This window comes from Rana temporaria, chromosome 1 (genome assembly GCF_905171775.1).
Source record: "Rana temporaria chromosome 1, aRanTem1.1, whole genome shotgun sequence".
In the NCBI taxonomy this organism is placed as follows: Eukaryota; Metazoa; Chordata; class Amphibia; order Anura; family Ranidae; genus Rana; species Rana temporaria.
The window spans coordinates 52,819,636-52,842,425 of record NC_053489.1 but is presented as its reverse complement, the minus strand read 5'-3'; the positions used below and the strand labels follow the sequence as shown (position 1 = coordinate 52,842,425).

Below are 22,790 nucleotides of genomic sequence, written 5' to 3'. Positions count from 1 at the left end.
GTCCGCTGCTCAACAGACATTTCCTGCTCTTCTGACACCGTCCTCTGCCTCACTGACGCTGTGTCCCCGCTGCTCTCCTCCTGACGCTGTGTCCCCGCTGCTCTCCTCCTGACGCTGTGTCCCCGCTGCTCTCCTCCTGACGCTGTGTCCCCGCTGCTCTCCTCCTGACGCGGTGTCCCCGCTGCTCTCCTCCTGACGCTGTGTCCCCGCTGCTCTCCTCCTGACGCTGTGTCCCCGCTGCTCTCCTCCTGACGCTGTGTCCCCGCTGGTACTTAAAATATTTGAGGGGCGCAAACCAGCTGAAAAGAAAACATCAATTGCAGCCACTGTGCCCATCAAACGCTACCAGTGTGCCCCCACCTGCTCGCCGTCTGCCCGGCACTTACCCTGTCTCTGTTGGGCAGCGGGTGACAAGCAGCGTCCTGCATGCGTCTCCTGCCTCATTTCCCATCCTTTCCTCCTGTCAGGCGTCCAATAGCGTTACCTGTCCTTTCAGCCAATCAGGTGATGGGTAACAGACCCGATTAACTGATTGGCTGGCTGAGAGGTGGCTCAGTGTTATCAAAGCGACTGAATCGCTTTCCTAACACAACGCTGAGTGAACAGCGAACGCACAGCATGGCACCCGCTGTTCATTGTTTTGGATGCCTATTAGAGCCCACGGCTCTAATCGGATGCTTCCAAAAAATACTCCGCTGCTGTAATTCAGGTGCCCGGTGCCCGACAAGGGTCCGGACACCTTTACCGTTTCAGGAGCAGTGGTGGTATGTCCATAAAGGGTACGTGGGTGCCGCCCACCCCGGCAGCAGCGACCGCAGAGTGATGCGGTGCCAGGAGAGAGGGGGCGGCGCCGTTGTACCCTTTATGGATACACCACCACTGCTCCTGACACGGTGTGTCCCCTGCTCTCCTTACATTTATAAAACTTACCGCTACGCTCGCAAAAAGCAACTGTCAGATTGCTCTAATTAACAGGGCTCGATGTCCCTGAGCCATGGACTGACTCTCCTATGTGCTGGCAGCCCAGGGTAATCCTAATGCTTGCTGATTGACCTATCAGTGTAAAGCCCAGCAGACACCTTTACAAACTGTACAATCTGCTTTGGTCCCACTAATCATTACATAGTACAGATTAGCTGTACATTGATCAGATTTTTTTAGGTAGGGCCTCCTATTATATAGATCTAATGTTAATTGTGCAGAGATTGTATAGTCGGATTGTAACATGTATGGTGAGCCTAAAACAGGGCTCGACAAATCCCGGGCGCCAGGTCGCCATGGCGACTGGAAATGGTGTCCTGGCGACTTTGCTTGGAAGGTGGGCAAAAAAAAAAAAAACATTTTATTTGTGAGCTGGAGCCATCTGGTGTTGAGCCGTTGGTATTACAAGTTATTACCACCAGATGTGAGCTGGCGCCATCTGGTGGTGGCCGTTGGTATTACAAGTTGAGCATTACAAGTTAAACAGCAATTCTAATGTCATTTTTCACTATTTTCACTGCCATCTTCTTCCCTCTAATTAGAACCCCCAAACATTATATATATTTTTTATCCTAACACCCTAGAGAATAAAATGGCGATCGTTGCAATTCTTTTCTGTCACGCCGTATTTGCGCAGCGGTCTTACAAGCGCACTTTTTTGGGAAAAATTACACTTTTTTTTAATTAAAAAAAAAGACAACAGTAAAGTTATCCCCATTTTTTTTTTATATTATGAAAGATAATGTTACGCCGAGTAAATTAATACCCAACATGTCACGCTTCAAAATTGCGTCCGCTCGTGAAATGCCGACAAACTTTTACTCTTTAAAATCTTCATAGGCGACGTTTAAAAAAATCTACAGGTTGCATGTTTTGAGTTAGAGGTCTAGGGGTAGAATTATTGCTCTCGCTCTACCAATCGCTGCCATACCTCACATGTGTGGTTTGAACACCGTTTACATATGCGGGCGCTGCTCACGTATGTGTTCGCTTCTGCGCGCAAGCTCGTCGGGACGGGGTGCGTTTTCTGGCTCCTAACTTTTTTAGCTGGCTCCTAGATTCCAAGCACATTTGTCAAACCCTGGCCTAAAAAAAAGTGCACACTGTGCTACCTACACGAGTGGAACCACAACGCGTGAAAAAATATGCTGAACACATTGGTGTGCTGCAGTACTATTATTTTTAACAGCACCCCGACGCACCTTCCTATTGGACATGCGCTGCAGTACACAACAATACCGTATTACCATACATTTGGTGCACAGAAATGTACATGCACTTTTTTCGGCATGGTAGGCATCCCATTCAAATGAAAGAGGGCCTTAATGAAACGCATGCTAACGTACAGATCATTGTAATTTTAAATATCCGCATCATATGCTACACCTGCTTTGTAGAGAACATTGATGCATTCATGTCACCCCCTCCCTAGAAGTAGCATCACCACAGTCAGTCTACAAGTCCTGAATCAACCTACAAACACCTTGCAGATATTGTCCCTGGTGGGAATTTCATCCTCTAGCCCCAGCGCTGCAAGGTGCTAATTATTATGCAGTGCAAAGTGTTTACTTGTGCAGTTAGGTTTCTGGGGTCAGAGGATCAGCATCGCAGAAAAGTGGCCTCTGGGGAATGCTTAATGTAATCTATGGATTTTATTCTGGAAAAAGCGTAAAAAAAAAAAAAAAAGCCAATGGAAATCATTCATCCAGAAAGTGTGGAAAGCAGAATGTGGATGTAGACTGGCTGTTGCTGCCATCTAGTGGTAAATCTGTAAAGTGTTACGGAAAGATCTGAAATGAAATTCTACTGCTGTGCTGTGTAATATAATTCAAGTATTTCTAGCTAAACTCCATACTAAAGCTGCCTATACACTATTAGATATTCAAACAAAAATTGGCACAAAAAGTCTCAATACACGTGACTGTTTGATAAATGTTGTTCAAAAGTACAACGTGGTTCAAAATCACGTTTGCAGTTCACATTTGATTTTTGGAACAAATTAATTTTACCAAACAAAAAAATCACATTCACTGTTTGGAATTATTATTTTTTTTTTTTATACTTTCTCATCACTCGTGGAAAACGTTAATCTTATCCCGCTAACAGATAATTGAATGTTCTTTAAAGCAGTACTAAACCCAAAAGCAAACATTTTATTATATTGCAACTTACCAATCCTTAGATGTGATGGCTGCGTTTTTTCTTTTTTTCTTTTTTAGTCTTTCTTTTATTTTGATCTGGTAATTTCAGCCAGCAAGTCTGTTGTTTTTCAAAAGAACAAGCTCTGTTGGAAATGTAGCAGTTACAGGGTCGAGACAAACCATTTGCTGCTGACAGGGGTGCATGTAATAATCGGTTTTAAATTCTTAATGTAAAATCCCTTATCCAAAAGTGGGAAAAAATTCTATAATTGCTTTATGAAGTGTGAAGAGTTTAGCTTCAATTTGTTGGATCTAAATCGGCTAGTACATCCAACACCCCCCCCCCCCCCCCAGACTGGCAATGCTGATGTCCAAAGGTGCTCCCTGTGCTCCTTCATCCAGAGTGGGGGGCACTTGAAGGGCCCATTCGCACCAGAAACTGCGCCTTTTTAAAATTCATGTTTACATGCATTTGAAGTTCGCTTGAATATATTTTGCGCTGCGTTCGCAGTGCATTTGTGTGTGTGTGTGTGTGGTTTTTTTTTTTCTTTTGGGCTTGGCTTAAAGAGGCGCGGTGCATCTGAAGCGCTTTTGTAGCGCATTCCCTGCATTTGCGGTGTGGAAAAATGCAGCATGCTCCACTTGGCGCATGCGCAGTAGGGAACCAGCTGTGAAGCCACAAGGCTTCACTACTGGTTTGCGTTCCAGGGAATGGCGGCGGCTGCACCTGAGAGATGATTGAAAAATGTATTGGGGTGTTGACATCGCTGGGTTAAAGGGGTTGTAAACCCTTGTGTGTTTTTTTTTTTTTTTGTTTTAGTGGGGGTTGGGCTGGTGCTCCTCTTTAAGTATCTATCTACCTCCTTATATCCAAGGTTCATTATTGCATCTAGTTTTTCCTCATCTCCTTTCATTGTAAGCCTGTACACCCAGCGATGTTTTGTCATTCATTTTTACTTTGTATCAAAGGTTGTTTCTAGCTATGGTCTGTAAACGACCCATTTCCCTGCCCTTTTGTACTGGAGATGAAGAAATACGGACATGGTTGTGGTCTATATCAGGGGATCAGCTTGGGGTGACAACCCTGGCTCCCTCCATAGATGGTGACTTTAAGGTAGGGCTGCACGATTCTGGTCAAAATGAGAATCGCGATTCATTTGCTTAGACTAAAGATCACGATTCTCAAAAATTGATTGCCAGAAACCCCCCCCCCCCCCAAATAAATAAACCTGTGATTTATTTGAAAATACGAATATATAAAAAACAGACCAGTGATATGTCTAATGTTAAAGACCATATAACTCCTTTGAAAAAAGCAGAATAAAACTTTGATTCTGCTTTTTTCATAGGAGTTATATGGTCTTTAACAATATAGACATATCACTGGTCTGTTTTTTATACATCAGAAGCAGTACCGCCGGCAACCACTGGGTGGTGCACGGATACACACAGTTGTACAGAACTGTGAGAAAGATAAATACATCAGAAGCAGTACCGCCGGCAACCACTGGGTGGCGCATGGATACACACTAGAGTTGTATTGAACTGTGAGAGAAGCCCAGGCTGCTGACGTCTGTTCCGATATCGGCGGCATTTGCGTTTCACGCTGGTTACGTGGAATGCCGGTGACGCATAAGAATCGCGGGTCATCCCGCGGGGAGATCGCAGGCGGGGAGAATCGAGATTGCGATTCTCTCCGCGATTAATCGTGCAGCTCTACTTTAAGGTTGTATTTCATACCCACCGCACAACACGGATGGCCATTAAAGTGCATGTTAAAGTGGAACTTCACTTTGTCAATCAACATTGACCATTTTAAATCCTTCTACTACTAGCATTAGTAAAAAGACAGAAAGGTATTTTATATTTACTTGTTTTAAACTTTTTCTCTTTACATTTCCTCTGACTTCCTGGGTTCTTGCCTAGGCAAATGATGTAATACATCCACAGGAGTCTTCGGGAGGGGAGGAGTGGGTTTCCAGCTAAGCACACCCTCGTGTCTGCATATCTGAGCTAAGGGCAGATGGATTCCAGGAGGTAAATGCTACATGAATCTGCCCCTAGCTCAAGCTGGCAACAGCCAGAAATTGTGTGGATGTTTTTTACAAAGTGATTTGCAACAAAATAAAGCATGGAGACATGGGTGAATGAGGGAGTTTGCTTTAAATATTCAAAATGAATTTAAAGTGGATGTAAACTCGGAAAAAAATATATATTTTTGATGTCACAATGTACAGTATAAGATTTCTTATCTGTGCCCAGTCTTGCCACACAGTTAATCGCTCTGAGCAATCCTCTTTTATTCAGTGAAATAGAACTGACTTGCAGAGAAAAACCTTAGTCTGTTCCGCCCCCTTGCTGTGAGTGACAGGTTATTTACATATCTCATGCACTAGCCTGGAGACAGGCATTATTTTTTAATTCCCACCCCACTCCTTTTCTGAAGTCATGTGGTTACTTTTCTGGATTTTGACTGGATGTTAGTGATCATAGCAGAATTTAGTGTAAGGAATACTCAGGAGAAAATGCATGTTCACAAGGAGTGTAGAGGTGGTATATGACATAAACTTCTCCTAATCTAAAATACACTAGATTCTCTGATCATATATGTACACAGTCGTAAATATCCATGGCAGGCACCATTACATCAGGGCTCAACAAATCCCGGTCGCCATGGCGACTAGAAATAGCCTCCTGGCGACTTGGCTTGGAAGGTGGGCAAAAAAAAGTTTTTTTTTTTTTTTTTTTTGTTTTTTTTGTGTGAAGTCCCCAGCTCTTCCTTGTGTGAGCTGGCGCCATCTGGTGGTGGCAGTTGGTATTACAAGTTAAGCATTACAAGTTAAACAGCAATTCTAATGTCATTTTCACTATTTTCACTGCCATCTTCTTCCCTCTAATTAGAACCCCCAAAGAGAATCCCTGAGGAAGAGGTGAAACGCGTTGGCTTGTGCGTCCCCTCACATATGTGTAGTGGTGTTTGCCATGGTTCTCTATAACTGTTTACACCATAAGTGCTCAACCTGTGACCCTCCAGCTGTTGCGGAACTACAAGTCCCATGAGGCATTGCAAGCCTCTGACATATACAAGCTTGACACCCAAAGGCAGAGGCATGATGGGAATTGTAGTTTCGCAACAGCTGGAGGGCCACAGGTTGAGAACCCATGGTTTACACATAAGATCATAGAGGATCTTGTGTACTTTGGATTAGCGGAAGTTTGTCATATAGAGTTTGCTGCCAAACAATATTTTGTACTTGATGTCCATTTGGTATAGACATCATTTTAACCAATTATAATCCTAATAAAATGAAAATTTATAATGTATCGCGTTGTAAGATCCATTATTCCAGGAGGATGTTTCGGCACCTTTAACGTCCCAATTTATTTAGCTGTCTCTTGTGTGAAAGTTTAAAAGATGATCCTAAAATAAAGAACTAATGCATCCAGGGATTGGCAGGCTGCAATATATATCAATTTTGGATTTGGATACACTTAAAAAATAAAGACGTCAAGGTCATCTGCATGGCCAGGTCAGTTTTTGTGGTAAATGAGAACATTGATGACTGCTTTTGAAAATGCTTGTTGCCAGGCTGTCTCCAACTTCACTCTGAACTCAACTCAAAGCTCCTCATCTGAGTAATTATTCTGAGTTGGTAATGTTGAAGCCAATAGATAATCATGACTGGAATTTTCGAAGGATGCCACCATACTGTCTCATCACAGGTTATTTATGTAAATTTTTTTTATTTTTTTCTTCAAATAACAATTTTTATTAGACACTAGGTAACCCCCGTGCCATTACACTTATTCTTTTAGTGTTGTGTTCCCCTGTTGATCGGCAATATTGGCTTTTTTTCACTAGATGGCGATGTATAATTACATATCCTTTTTTGCTCTTTCTAAAAACAATAACAAGTCATATTAAAGTGGTAATAAACTCTCTTTATTCATACATATACCTGTGAAATAAATATCTCCTAAACGTGCACCATTTAGGAGATATTCTAATGAGCAGCAACTAGTGATGTCACCGGCGCATGCGCTCTGAAGGAACAGCATACCCCTGCCATTCATTCCTTCAGAGCTGTGTGACTAGGGTTGCCACTATTTTTTATTACAATACTTTTTTTTATTATTGTTTGCATACAAAAAGATACAAAAGATATTACATCATCGTGCATAATATAAAAAATACACAACCATACATTTTCCCCCATTTTCCCCCTATCTTGTCCTCACCTCTTTCTTTGTACCATTTTAAATAAATGAAAGATCTCTTTATTCTAAACTGTCATACCTCGCCTCCCCCACCCCACACACCCTCACCCTCCCATCACACCGTGAGCCAATTTTGGAAATCAATATACTTTAAGTGAATCTTCCCCATTGCCACTTTAAGCCAAACCCGAACACTTTAGTGGCACACTATTTATTTTTTATTTTTTTTATTTTTTTAGTATACACTATAGGATTGTAGGGCTCCATGTACACGGGACGTTTTTACAACTGTTCCTTAATAACCCACGTTTAAAACGTCTGTTTTGCCGCGTTTGTTTATAGAAGCGTTTAAAAAAAAAATATATATAAATATAAATATATATATAAATATAAATATATATATATATATATATATATATATATATATATATATATATATATATATATATATATATATATATATATATATATATATATATATATATATATATATGAAAAAGTTCAAGAGTTGCTGCACTTAAAGCGTAGGTTCACCCAAAAATCAACTTTCTGCCATTAGATCCAGCATACTGCTGACATCTGCAGTATGCTGTTTTTTTTTTTTTGTACTTATCGTTTTATCAGCCGTTGTTATCCGGCTCCGAGCGCGTTCCTAAACTAAGCGGAGTTTATTGACGGGCTGCTAAAGCGTGTCACGCCTTCCGAAAATACCCGAGATGACACTTTACTGCGCCTGCGCCTGCCGTGTAGAGCTGACTGCGCAGGCGCCGTAAACACTCGAGTGTCACTTTGGGTATTTTCGGAAGGCGTGACGCGCTTTAGCAGCCCGTCGATCAACTCCGCTTGGTTTAGGAACGCCTATACCCGGAAGGAATCCCCGTTTGGAGTCGGATAACAACGGCTGATAAAACGATAAGTACAAAAAAAAAACGGCATACTGCAGATGTCGGCAGTATGCTGGATCTAATGGCAGAAAGTTGATTTTTGGGTGAACCCCCTCTTTAAAATGATTTTATTTTTCCAAATATTCTCGTAAAGGTTACATACCAAAAAAGTATTCAAAATATTCAGACATGGATCCATAGAAATCTTCTGCGTCTGAACCGATGTTTTCTTTTGCTTTCAAAGAAACGCTGTTAAACGCAACTGCCTAAAAACGGCAATAAACGAGAGTGTGTACATGGTCACATAGGATAACATTGAATGAGTTCAGGAGTAGGGGTGCAACGGATCACAGTTGATCCGTGATCCGAACGGGTCACCCCCTTCGGATCGGAACACACTGTGATCCGCGGATCGCCACGGCTCCGGAGCTAGGCCGAAGCCGCGGCCTTTCCTAATGTTACGGCGGCGGCTCCGGAGCTAGGCCGAAGCCTTTCCTAATGTTATGGCCGCGGCTTCGGCCTACCTCCGGAGCCGCGACCATAACGCTAGGAAAGGCCGCGGCTTCGGCCTAGCTCCGGAGCCGCCGCCGTAACATTAGGAAAGGCCGCGGCTTCGGCCTAGCTCCGGAGCCGCGGCCATCTTGGTACACCCGGCGGCGGCCCTCCTCTGTTTACACCCACAGAGGAGGAGCCCGCACTCGTGGGACATGCCGCTCGTCTGTCGGTACTAGCTGGGGGGGGGTCACTGCTGAGAAGGGGGAGTCACTGTGCCGAGAAGGGGGGTCATTGTGCCAAGAAGGGGGTCACTGTGCCGAGAGGAGGGGGGGTCTGCACCGAGGGGGTACTATAGTTGGTGGGGGGGGGGGGGAGGAGATGTGGATATTACAGTGGGGGAGATTTTTTTTTTTTTTTGCTGATCCGAAAAATGATCCGATCCGTGACTCCTGATCCGAGGAACGATCCGAACCGTGAGTTTTTTGATCCGTTGCACCCCTATTCAGGAGTAGTTTTGAAAAAAGCGTCCAACTGCCTCTCAACGTACGTTTAGCAGCGTCCCGTATACATGGGGCCTAACCGACCTGGGGACACCTTTTGGCAACTTCAAAGAGAATAGTAATGCCCCGCACATAGTGCCCCCTCACCCTCCTGTCAAGCCCTGTCTCAAGCCACATTCGTGTTTGAATATTATGCCTGGGTTTCTGGTGGTTTGAAACCCGGACACATGATAGGATTTTTCTATTTGCTACCTGTCCGGGACTCAACCCAGGCTGTCGGGGTGAGTCCCGGACAGGTGGCAAATAGAAATATCCTATTCTAGCGCCTACCTATGGTAGAGGGTGCTACACACTTATACCAAAGATGCATTGTTTACTTCCACTGATGCCAGGACAATATCTACTCCCAGTGGCCACATTTCTGGCCCTCCTAAAATCTGAAGACCAGTAAACTGGCTCTTTGTTTAGAAGGCTTGGAGACCCTTGACCAAGACCAGTATGAAGATCAGCAAAGTCATATACTTGTCTATATATTTTCCCAGCGTTGGCGTCTCAAATTGACACAAGGGGTTTGATGCGACAGCCAGGCAGCTGGCATTTTCTGGAGGATAATTCCAATTGCAGGCTCCATGTTTCTGGCAGGAAAGGTTTCCTTTGAGATATCTCTGTAGAAGCGAGTTATTGTTTGTGAGTGTTGAGTAGTGTGCGCGCTCTCTGTAGATGTAATCAGATATCCTGTATGACTATTGTTATAGTGAGCAGTTTCCTTTAATATTGGCCTGAAGAATGACTGGACTTATTCATAAGAGGATGCCAGGAAAACGGCCTTCCTTATAAGTAACATGCATCTATGGAAGGGTTTTTAAAATGGCAATTTCCTGGGCCGGGGGTAGTTGTGTTGCGTGCCAGACAGATGACAAAGGGGTCACAATATGTGGACTGGTAATTACAGGTATTGCAGCATTATTTGCTTCCATGAATGGTGAGGTAATGGGAAGTCTCACTTCCTGTACAAAGCAATAAAACTCAATTGGATATTGGTGTTCTTTAAGGTTTCCAAACTGTAAGCCTCAGATTTGTTAATAATTGATCTAGGTGGAGCTGATCATTATTCCAGATAACAAACCTTTAGATTCCTAAAGCTAGCTATAAACAGAGTGAATATTGACTGGTTCCTGATGAACCTGGCAAAACATGAGCCATAGGTCCTTCCTGTGTTCTGAAAGTTGAAGGAACCGAGTGGAAAATAGTTGGTCGAGCAGCAGCTGCATTCTGTCCGATGTAGCCCCTGCTGGGCTACGTCCATATTTGTGCTCACAAAATTGCGCAAATTTCCCAAATTGCACAGAAACCCCCTTGCCTTTTAGCAGACGTGTGGTGATGCCATTAATACATCTGCAAACGTGCATTTTCGCACGCACAAAAAACCTGTATCGTGCCGTGTTTTTGGAAAAGAGCCAGGGATTTATTTTCCGCATTTCTCATGCATAGGTCAGACTATTGAAATAAATAGGCTGCCCTACACATCTATAACACGCCTGCACTTGGTCACATCTGTATGGTGTGAACCAAACTGTAACACACATCGGTTGTATAATCGCTCACGTAGGTTGGACTTGTGTCTTTTTTCAACCTCACCTACTATGTAACTATGTAGTCTGACGGCCAAATATTTTTGCATGGGGTAGGAGCCCAAATGTTGCAGGGGGTGGGGAAGCCCAGATGTTCTTACATGGGGATGGGGGGGGGGGGATGGGCAAAATGTGCTTGCATGGGGGGGGGGAGCCCAAATGTTGTTGCACTGGGTGCGGGGAAGGAACCCAAACGTTCTTGCACTGGGTAGTGGGAAGGAGCCCAAACTTTCTTGCACTGGGTAGTGGGAAGGAGCCCAAACGTTCTTGCACTGGGTAGTGGGAAGGAGCCCAAACGTTCTTGCACTGGGTAGTGGGAAGGAGCCCAAACTTTCTTGCACTGGGTAGGGGGAAGGAGCCCAAACTTTCTTGCACTGGGTAGGAGAAAGGAGCCCAAACATTCTTGCACTGAGTAGGGGGAAGGAGCCCAAACGTTCTTGCACTGGGTAGGAGAAAGGAGCCCAAACTTTCTTGCACTAGGTAGAGGGAAGGAGCCCAAACATTCTTGCACTGGGTAGGGAGAAGGAGCCCAAACTTTCTTGCAATGGGTAGGGGGAAGGAGCCCAAACGTTCTTGCACTGGGTAGGGGGAAGGAGCCCAAACATTCTTGCACTGGGTAGGGGGAAGGAGCCCAAACTTTCTTGCAATGGGTAGGGGGAAGGAGCCCAAACGTTCTTGCACTGGGTAGTGGGAAGGAGCCCAAACGTTCTTGCACTGGGTAGTGGGAAGGAGCCCAAACGTTCTTGCACTGGGTAGGGGGAAGGAGCCCAAACGTTCTTGCACTGGGTAGGGAGAAGGAGCCCAAACTTTCTTGCAATGGGTAGGGGGAAGGAGCCCAAACGTTCTTGCACTGGGTCCCTTTGCTGACAATTTCCACTACTACTACTTTGTCCTATCGGTGTACACGGGCCCGGATAGGAGCAGATCTGTAGCTGACTATGCACAGGTGTACACATACCTGAAAATAGATTGTGAAATTGAAGCCATTTATGATTGCTGTATCATTTTACGTTCATGTATCTCCTGTCAGATTTCCAGGATTGTTTTCTTGCAAGTAAGCTTGTGACTGGTCTTATCTGTAATAATGAAGTTATTTCCTTTTATTCTCTGCCAATAATTTCCTTTGTACTGGCATAGAATGTCTGTCAGTTAGCGGTGTGTGTGCAGGCCTGGACCTGCTACTAACAGAAATATCACCTCTAACATCTGCTAGGGGATCCGCCACATTGATGAATCCACAAAGCATTCCTTTGTATCATTTGCATGTTGTCACTGTTATTAATCTTTCACATTTTTAAGGAGAATCAACATAAACCTCCCTTCAAACATTGCAGGATATTTATTGTAGACTCTTAGGGCCAGATTCACAAATGAGATACGACGGCGTATCTCCTGATACGCCGTTGTATCTCTGTTTCTATCTATGCGACTGATTCATAGAACCAGTTACGCATAGATGGCCATAAGATCCGACAGGTGTAATTGTTTTACACTGTCGGATCTTAAGATGCAATACCACGGCCGCCGCTGGGGGAAGTTCGCATCGTAAACCAGCGTCGGGTATGCGAGTTACGGCGATCCCCGACGGTTTTTCGCGTTCGCTACGTCGCCACTAGTCTAGTTTCCCGTCGCAAAGTTAGTCGTTTTTTTTGGTGCCTTAACTTTACACAGCAATCGTATTGCTGTGTAAAGTATGGCCGTCGTTCCCGCGGCAAAATGAAAAAAATAACGTTGTTTGCGTAAGCCGTCCGGGAATCTGAAATTATGCTACGCGCGTCACGGTTCAAAAAAATAACGCCACTTCGCGCAAAGCACGGCTGGAGTTCGGAAACGGAGCAAGCGTGGTAGGTCCGGCGCGGGAGCGTGCCTAATTTAAATGGCACACGCCCATTTGAATTGGCCCGCCTTGCGCCGGAGGCTGCCGGCGTAGGTTTTCATCGCAAGTGCTTCGTGAATCGGGCACTTGCGATAAAAAATTGCGGCGGTGTAACGTATCTAGGATACGTTGCGCCGCCGCGATTCTACGTGAATCTGGCTCTTACTTCCTGCTGTTGGGTAGAAAACCGAAACATGCATTTCAGCCACTTCCTGTGTGCTGAGTGGCTGCTATGGTCACATGATCAGTCCCAGTGTTATAATAAGGGGGGGAAAGCTTCTGGAGTGAGCCAATCGGGAGCAGGAAATGATCTGTCTGGGAGGAGCTCTGTGTGCATGCAATGTAGAATATGCTCTGAGTTGCCTTGGTTAAACCTGCTTTTAACCACTTAACCTCCAAAAGGTTTTACCCCTTCATGAGCAGGTAATTTTCTGCACTGTGCTTTAACCAGAATTTGTGCAGTCATGCAACGCTGTATGCATTAAACGTATATAATTTGTTTTTACACAAATAGAGCTTTCTTTTGTTAGTATTTGATTTGATCACCACTGGGTTTTATTTTATTTGTTATATGCATTAAAAAAATAAGAACATTTTGAACATATAAAACAAAAAAATAAATATTCTCTACTTTTGTTATAAAACATATCCAGTAGTGGCACGGTGGAAAATTGCCACTGGTTTATTCTGTAGCCAATTGGTAAGGTCACTGTGCCTATATAAATATTGGAGTATCAAAGCTCATTACCCATAACCTTGTGTGTGCGTAATAAAACCCATACTCTAACATAAAAAAAAAAAAAAAAACATATCCAGTAAAATCAAATTTCTTCATAAATTGAGGCCAAAATGTATTCCGCTACATGTCTTTGGTTTAAAAAAAAAAAAAAAAGATCCCAATAAGTGTATATTGTTTTGTGTGAACGTTGTAGTGTCTACAAACTATGGTGTACTGTATTTGAAAATGGATCAATCCTAGACCGACGACCCATCATTTCTTGAGGCCCTTAAAATGCCAGGGCAGTACAAATGCCCCCAAAATGACCTCTTTTTTGAAAAGTAACTATCTGAAGTATTCAGTAAGAGGCGTGGCAAGTTTTTTGAAGTTGTGTTTTTTTTTGTGGAAAATTTTAAGATTTAGTTTTTTTTTTCCCCAACACACGGTCACAAGAGAAGTACAGCGTCCTCATATGATTGGTGTGGCAGTGATCAGGGATGCTGACTAGTGATGGTATGGTTTGTTTTTGTTTACTTTTTTACTTTTTTCTCCTTTTTGTTACCTACTTTCATCAGAGTAGTTCAGCCACGATGGTGACACTGTACTACTCTGGGGGATCAGGATTTTTTTTTAAACACTTTGATTGCTGTTACAGTGTACACTGTAACAGTGTTTTCAACTGTCATGTTATTTTCATAACAGTTGTGATTTACTATTGTGTGCTTTTTCCCACAGCTATCGCATGGTACAGGGTGCTGTGATTGGCCCAGGTACTAGGCGATAGCTGTGGGCCAATCACAGCATCACTATAGGATACACAGCTGTTATGAATTAACTTAAAGAGGCAGTAAACCCTGATGGGTGTTGCTTCCTATTTGTTTCCCTGTAAAGGTAAAGCATAATGGGCTACTATGCATCGCATAGTAGCCCATTATGTGTCTCCTGCAGGAGAAGCCCGTGATGTCCCAGTCTTCCTCGCTATTACCCCTCTTCCTTCCAGGGCTGCAAACTCCGGCACTGTGACTGGCCGGAATCGCGTGAGGCGCTTTTTAACGACATGACCCAAGATAGAAACAGCGCAGGAGAAATCTGACTACGGGGATTTGCACCTACAGGTAAGCCTTATGCCGCATACAGACGGTAGTTTTTTGTGATGGGAAAAAAAAACCGACGTTTTAAATCATGAAATAAAACAATGTTTTTGAAACATCATTTTCAAAAACGACGTTGCCTACACACCATCGTTTTTTCACAATGCTCTAGCAAAGCGAGGTTACGTTTCACCACTTTTTTCCATTGAAACTAGCTTCTGGGCATGCGCGGGTTTTAAAACGTCGCTTTAAACGTCGTTTTTTGCTACACACGGTCAATTTCTGTGAAACAAAAAACGACGTTTTGAAAAACGACACAAAAAATTCGAGCATGTTCAAAAAAAAAATTGTCGTTTTTTAGAAGACATAAAACAACGTTTTCCCCCACACACGATCATTTTAAATGACGTTTTCAAAAACGTCGTTTTTTTTCATCACAAAAAACGACCGTCTGTACGCGGCATTAATCTAGGCTTACATGAAGGCTAAAGTGGTTGTAAAGGGTTTACAACCACTTTAATTTATAACGGTTTTGTTGACATTGTGATCATGTGATTGCATAGCAAATAATTTCCTGGCCACTCAAAGCAACAGAGAACTGATATCCACTGCGGTTGTGGGAGGAGCGGTGTGCTGCGTGCTTCTAACCCAGCGGAGGCTGATGTACATGCATGCGGTCCTGTCTGCCTGTGCAGCCCTGCTGCAGGACTGTATATGTAGTGTGGCTGGGCAGCAAGCTGTTAATAAAGCCCTCCTAGATGGAACCTGCAATATGCTTTTACAGAAGACGGAATATACTATACTGTAAATATTGGCTTCTCTTCCATTCATTGTGACGTACATCTTTATATTCTGATGGGTTATAGTGCCACCTGCAGGAGTAGGATGTTGGGTACAAAAAACAACCCAAGGGTGACCCCTACTGTTGGCCAAATCCCCTATCTGCAACAACCAGCTCAAGTTTCTGCCCGGCGCTTGAACCTAGATATGTTTTGCTGGTCTTTTGGGTCAATTGTGTTTTATTTTTTATTCCTGTAAATGTTATCCATTGGGCCCACCCTCTGTTTGACTTTGTTTTGAGATGCTCCATCACTCAAGATCCATACGGCACTGCAGCTCTTTAACTAACAATTGCGCGGTCGTGCGACGCTGTACCCAAACAAAATTGACGTCCTTTTTTTCCCACAAATAGAGCTTTCTTTTGGTGGTATTTGAGCACCTCCTGCGGTTTTTATTTTTTGTGTTTTATAAACAAAAAAAGAGCGACAAATTTGAAAAAAAAATAATTTTTTTTTACTTTTTGCTGTAATAAATATCCCCCCAAAAAAGTAAAAAAAAATATTTCTTCATCAGTTTAGGCCAAAATGTATTCTTCTACATTTTTGTTTTTGTTAAAAAAATCGCAATAAGTCGGTTAAGAGCCGGTTCACACTGGGGCGAGACTCGTCAGGCGGCTCAGCCACCTGACGAGTCGCGTCCCATTCAATGCAATGGAACCGTTCTAATAGGAGCGACGCAAGTCGCTCCGACTTAGAAAGAGGTTCCTGTACGACTTTGGGGGCGGCTCGGGGCGACCTGCATTGACTTCTATACAGAAGTAGTTTTGCTGGTCGCCTCTGAAGTCGTCCTCAGGACGACTTGCAGAGTCGCCCCCGAAGTCGTGCCACGGGAGTGTGAACCGGTTCTTAGGGCCTCATGCACTCTCCTAGGCTCCTTTCCTTCTGGCAGCAGCATTTTGGCAAAAAAACACTTAACCCTTGTAAACTCTCATAACGCATTTAGTCGCATCAATCGCTTGGGCGTTAAGGCGGAGCTCCACCCTAAAGTGGAACTTGCGCTCATTGGATTCTTCCCCCCCCCCCCTCCGGTGCCACAATTGGCACCTTTTCAGGGGGAGGGGGTTGCAGATACCGGTGTGTGTGTGTGTGTGCACCCACTTCCGGCATAGAGACTGCGCGGACCTGTGGGTAGTGCGTCAGTCCCCCCCCCCCCCCCGTTGTGTTCTGGAAAACGCACGGCTCCCAGAACACAGTGGGGGAACAGTGAGGACGGCGCGACTCGCGCATGCGCAGTAGGGAACCCGGCAGTGAAGCCGTAACACTTCACTTCTTGATTCCCTCACCGCTGATTGGCCATTGCTCGTCTTCTGCTGCCGACATCGCTGGACTCCAGGACAGGTAAGTGTCCATTTATTAAAAGTCAGCAGCTGCAGTATTTGTGGCTGCTGGCTTTTCATTTTTCTTTTTTTGTTTTTACGGTGGAGCTCCGCTTTAAGTCATTTATTTATTTCTGCCCATTGACATTAATGCTCAAGGCGATTTTGTCCATCTGTGCTAAAAAAGTTGATGCCCCCAAAGTCTGGAAGGTGGCATCAAAATGGGTTGGAGGATCAGAAGGACGCACAGAAGAGGGTTTTTTGGCTGATGAAAGAAAAATGGAGGATGAGTTCACTTTAAAAGAAACACGACAGCAGAATAATAACTGTCACTGTGACAAACATCTGGGGCTGGCCTGTGGGTTACATTGTTTGTGTGGCAGTGTACAGTGACTGCTGCTTCCAATTAGAAAGCGATTCCCAATATAAGCTTTGCTGTTTATTGATTCCATTTGCTGATGAACTGGATCGTCCTCTTCTTGGGCGACTCATTCTGCCAAATCCGAACAAGATGACAAGAAATTAGTTTAAAGGGATGCTGTTAGGAGCGGGGGGGGAAAAAATATCTTTACAAGCCAATCGCAATAACTGCGTTGGGCAATTTTCCCCGTGTCTTATGGCTGCGGTTCACACTGACACATTCTGTGTTGGCGTTTTCTGATAATAAAAGGTAGGACATGTTGCATTTTTTTTTTTGTGCAGATTAGCACATTGTAATGCACTATAATACACTGCCAAGTGCTACAGCACATAGGAATGGCGTGCAGTCTGGGGGAAAAGCGTGCACTGTGATGACGTAACGCAGCACCGATTTACAGTACACAACATGCATGCACCAGTGTTAATGAATGAATGAATGAAAACTTATATAGCGCAGCACATGCAAACTTAATCGCCTCTGGGCGCCCTTCTACTGGCAATGCCTAGTCCATTGGTATGCGCGGCCGCATTAGTGTGGGCACCCCAGAGCACAAACCCACGTGTGTGTATATCAGCAGAGCAGGAGTCAGTAGTCCTTTATATATATATATATATATATACTTTTTTTTTTTTTTTTTTTTTTTTTTTAGGAGCTCCATTGGATGGGCTTTGGTGACATATCAAGGTTCTAATCGGAGAGAGCGACTGAGGACAGAGCTTCCCAAGTCACTGTACAGTAAACAAATAGGAAGTGCTCTTTGCTGAGCGGCTTCCTGTTCATTCACAGACTAAAGCATAGTAAACATTGTTTACTATGCTTTAGTTAAGATTGAACACATGAGAGATTGGTACAGGTCACTCACTGTGCTCATTTGCCCATTTTGAAACCTGCCCCACAGCAGCCAGTGGGAGAGGAGGGAAGCTGGCAGCACTGCAGGTGAGAGAGAGGATGCCAGGAAGCAGGGGAAATCGGCACTGCACGATTTCCCTGCACACCCTGTGTGCATGCCTGTGGCCTAGTCCTAAATATTTTGAATCTATAACGACAGGACTGGAGGTATTAACATGCAATATATTACCAACAGTATTGGGACGCCTGTCTTTACAACGAAAATGAACTTTAATGGCATCCCAGTCTTAAGCTTTGTACACACGTTTGGATTTTCCGCAGACAAAGCGTCAGACTTTTGTCCAAGGGGCGTTGCCCAGAAATTTGGGCTTGCATACAAGCGGCAAAGAAATGGCCAACAACAACGAAACTATGTTTTTTTCAGCTCTTTAGCGCCACCCTTTGGGCACCTTCTGCTAATGTCGTGTTTGGTGAGCATTGCTTCTGAGAAATGTGTGTCTGCACTTTGGACTTTTTGTCCGGACTTGTGTACATGCGATCGGAAAATCCAACAACAGACCGTTGTCCACGGAAAATTTTAAAGCCTGCCATCCAACATTTGTCCGGAAAATCCGACAATTGCCTGATGGAGCATGCAAACGGTCGGATTTTCCGATCGTGTGTACAAGGCTTTAGTCTGTAGAGTTTAATGTATATGAAATGCTACTTGATTAAAAATTAATGAAGTACCTTCGTCCTGAAACTAAATAGAAAAAAATTAGGGTTTAATATTGAGTTGGCCCTTTACAGCTATAACATATGGAAAGTTATGGAAAGTTATTATCTCTCATTACTATACCAAAATGAATGGAGTTCGATAGCCACTAGAGGCGCTGTGTGGCAATCTCAGAACCCCACAGTGTTAATAAATAGTGATATAAGAAATACCAACAAAAGAATAAATTATATACATTTCAATCAAAAAACATTATATATATATATATATATATATATATATATATATATATATATATATATATATATATATATATATATATATATATATATATATATATATATATATATATATATATATATCTCAAAACTAGGAATAGAAATAATATATATATTTTTTAAATTAAAATATGAGATTATATTAGGAAATTGTGAACTGTGACAGTAAAGTCTAAGTTTTAGCAAATGTATTAACAAACACCCGTGGTTTGTGCTGAATTTCATCTACGTTGAAAACGTGTCCAAAGAAAACGGTGATATATCCTCCACCAGGCTATGGATTGTCTCCTTACCAGATCTCCACGATCCCGCATGTGCAGTACGGGAGCCGCCGAGTGCCAAACTAGTCAGGGGGCGAACTGTACAGGAAGAGAGGGTGGGCATGGTTGCCGGTGGAATCACTTGTGAATGAGACCCAATTCGATCACATACGTCTGAACCATGTGACTAAGAGTGACTACCCGTTGCATGCTGTTTATGATCCCCTGTAATAAGGGATCGTGGAGATCTGGTAAGGAGCCAATTCATAGCCTGGTGGAGGATATATCGCTGTTTTCTTTGGACACGTTTTCAACGTAGATGAAATTCAGCACAAACCACGGGTGTTTGTTAATACATTTGCTAAAACTTATGGACTTTACTGTCACAGTTTACAATTTTACAAACTTTGTGGGAACAGTTTGGGGATGACCCCTTCCTGTTCCAACATGACTGCGCACCAGTGCACAAAGCAAGGTCCATAAAGACATGGATGAACGAGTTTGGGGTGGAGGAACTTGACTGGCCTGCACAGAGTGCTGACCTCAACCCAATAGAACACCATTGAGATGAATTAGAGTGGAGACTGAGAGCCAGGCCTTCTTGCCCAACATCGGTGCCTGACCTCACAAATGCTCTTCTGGAAGAATGGTCTAACATTCCCATAGACACACTCCTAAACCTTGTGGACAGCCTTCCCAGAAGAGTTGAAGCTGGTATAGCTGCAAAGGGCAGGCCAACTAAATATGGAACCCTACGGACTAAGACTGGGATGCCATTAAAGTTCATGTGCATGTAAATGCCGGCTTACTGAAACATTTAGCGATATACTGTATATTGGCACACTGCCAAAAATCCCCCAATTTCTATATTGTACAGGACACCAGGGATGGGCCCCAGATGGGAGATCTGCTCCCCCTGTTATTTGTGGTTGAAAAGCCGCATGTTGGAGTTGCTCTGGGATTCTCACCCGTGTAGAAAACTGACTTGCAGCTTTCTTTGGATTGTTAAATCCTGATATGGGACACAGAATTTAGGGGCTGAGAGATCTTTTTGGGTGGGTACTAGGGTGACCACGTGTCTCGGATTGCCCGGGACTAGGGTTGTCCCGATACCACTTTTTTAGGACCGAGTACAAGTACCGATACTTTTTTTCAAGTACTCGCCAATACCGAATACCGATACTTTTTTTTAAATGTGTCCCCCCCACATATGCAGCCATGTCCCCCCCACATATGCAGCCATGTCCCCCCCACATATGCAGCCATGTCCCCCCCACATATGCAGCCATGTCCCCCCCACATATGCAGCCATGTCCCCCCCACATATGCAGCCATGTCCCCCCCACATATGCAGCCATGTCCCCCCCACATATGCAGCCATGTCCCCCCCCACATATCCAGCCATGTCCCTCCTATATCCAGCCATGTCCCCCCCATACCTAGATGCCGCCGCCGCATGGTTAATCAGTGTGCGGGGAACATCACGGGTTTCATTTGAATAGCTGTAGTGTTCCCCGCTGCGCCGCGTATAGACACTCCCCCTTGCTCGGGATTGGACAGATCACCCGTCTAATTCCGAGCAAGGGGGAGTGCCTATGCGCGGCGGGAAACACTACAGCTATTCAAATGAAAGCTGGGATATTCCCCGCACGCTGTTTAACCAGGCGGCGGCGTTGTTGCTTTATGCGACGGCGGTGGCATTCGTTGCGACGGGGGGGGCGAGTATCGGATGAGGCATCGGGGGCATTTGCGGGAGTACAAGTACTCCCGCAAATACTCGGTAACCCTACCTGGGACAGTCCCGCATTTTGCAGGTCTGTCCCGGGCACCTTGATTCCAGGACAATACAGTGTCCCGGAATGAAACTGACACAGCCACCCCCGGGCCAATCTGATGCCCCCAATAAAGGCCGCCACCTCACCACTTTTACTCACTGGCAGTACTTGTCCTGGCCGGGAATGCCAGGAGGAGCACAATCCTGCCCCCTGCTTGTGATTGGACACAAGAGACGGGATTTATGATTTCTCCAATCACTGTGCTGTGATTCGTTACAGCACAAGCTGATTTTTGGGAAGGGAGGGTGTCCCTGAATGGTAGTTTGGAAATGTGGCCACCCTAGTGGGAACGAGCCTCCTCCCCCGACACCAGGCATCTTGTTTTTCTGGGGTCCGAGATGAATTTATTCGCTGTCTGACTGGCCCAGGCATAACATGATCAGACTCCATTATAATCCTCGGAAAGCAGCTAAGCTTAATTTGTCAATAAATATTTAAAGTGCCTTCAGGAAGAATCAACTTTTCTCCTATGACTGTCATGAATAATTATACTATTAACTTCTAATCTACTTGTAGAATCTCTTGTTGGGCTGAGCGATTCTTTTATTTTTTTGCCGCAGTGAAATGATTTCCTGAAGACTGCAGATTTCCATTGTCATTTCATATGTTGCTGCACACAACTCCCGCTTGACAGAGTGAATCAAGGTTTTTACTGGTGAGGGGAACAAACCTTCTTTTACCGTGAATGCTTTAATGCCCCGTGGGAAATTAAATTCATAGCGGCTTGTGATCACCGGGGACACCCCACCACTTAAACAGTTTTATTTTGTGCGAGTTTTGTCATCTGTCAGTGTGATTCTTCCATCCTTGGGGCTTCTCTGGAATCGCTGCTTGTTTCCGAGAAGTGAAAATTGGTGAGGGAGACAATCAAGGGGGAGTATTGACCTTTTCTGCACACGTTTAATAGATACCTGGAATATGAATCATATTCAAAGTGGTTTGAGCACGTTCTTCTTTCTGAATCGGCACATTTTTTATTCTGATTTAGTCATTTGATACAAACCAGATGGATGCGTTTTCCTGATGCCGCTTGAGTGTTTTTCTTGCGAGGTCCGAAACACCTTCACTTTCAACCTGCTTTTAAAGTTCAATTCCAGGTGTGGGCTTTATTGCATAGTTACATTGGTCCAGCTTGGGTCATTACCAGTGTAGTAACTAACGGCGTTTAAATAAACGCCGTTGGGTAACGATGGGCCTCCTGAGGGTAACGAGTAATCTATCAGATTACTTTTTCCCTCTCGGCAACGCCGTTCCCATTACTGGGCAGCGTTACCGAAATTAGAGAGCGCGGGGGGGGGGGGGGCATTCCGGGCTAGGGTGACAACTGGTTGCTAAGGCCGCCCCGCTTGGCGTGTAGCAACCAGTGATGTCACCGTGACCGTGCCCCGCTCTCTCTGAGGCTCCGACTCCACCCCCACCTCCTCCTCCTCTCCTCCTCCTCCTCCTCCTCCTCCTCCTCTCCTCCTTCAGCCGTGGTGCAAGCAGTGAGAGCAGCTCAGCATCACTCACCTACCGTGGCGCAGACCGAGCCCTCCGACCTCCTCCACTGCTCCAGCCCACTGACCAGCGCAGCCCAGTGAGTGACCTTGGCTGCTCAGCCTGGACCCGGTCCGTCCCGACCTCCCGCTGCCTGCCCTGCACTCAGTGCACTGCTGTGAATTTCAGGCCCGGGCCGCCGTGACATCTCCGTCGGTCTGACCTCCTCCAGGGCCCAGGCAGGCTCCTCGTCCCGCCCGAGCGGC

At 44.6% G+C, this 22,790-nt stretch overlaps 1 protein-coding gene and 1 non-coding gene across 2 annotated transcripts in view; both read left to right on the top strand.

The window, feature by feature from the left end:
- PDZD2 (PDZ domain containing 2) overlaps positions 1–22,790 on the top strand; it is a 416,595-nt gene that overhangs the window by 8,163 nt on the left and 385,642 nt on the right. The window lies entirely within an intron of this gene.
- LOC120925437 lies at positions 13,386–13,518 on the top strand. The gene has a single exon (XR_005746709.1). It is a non-coding gene; the product is annotated as a small nucleolar RNA ACA64 (small nucleolar RNA).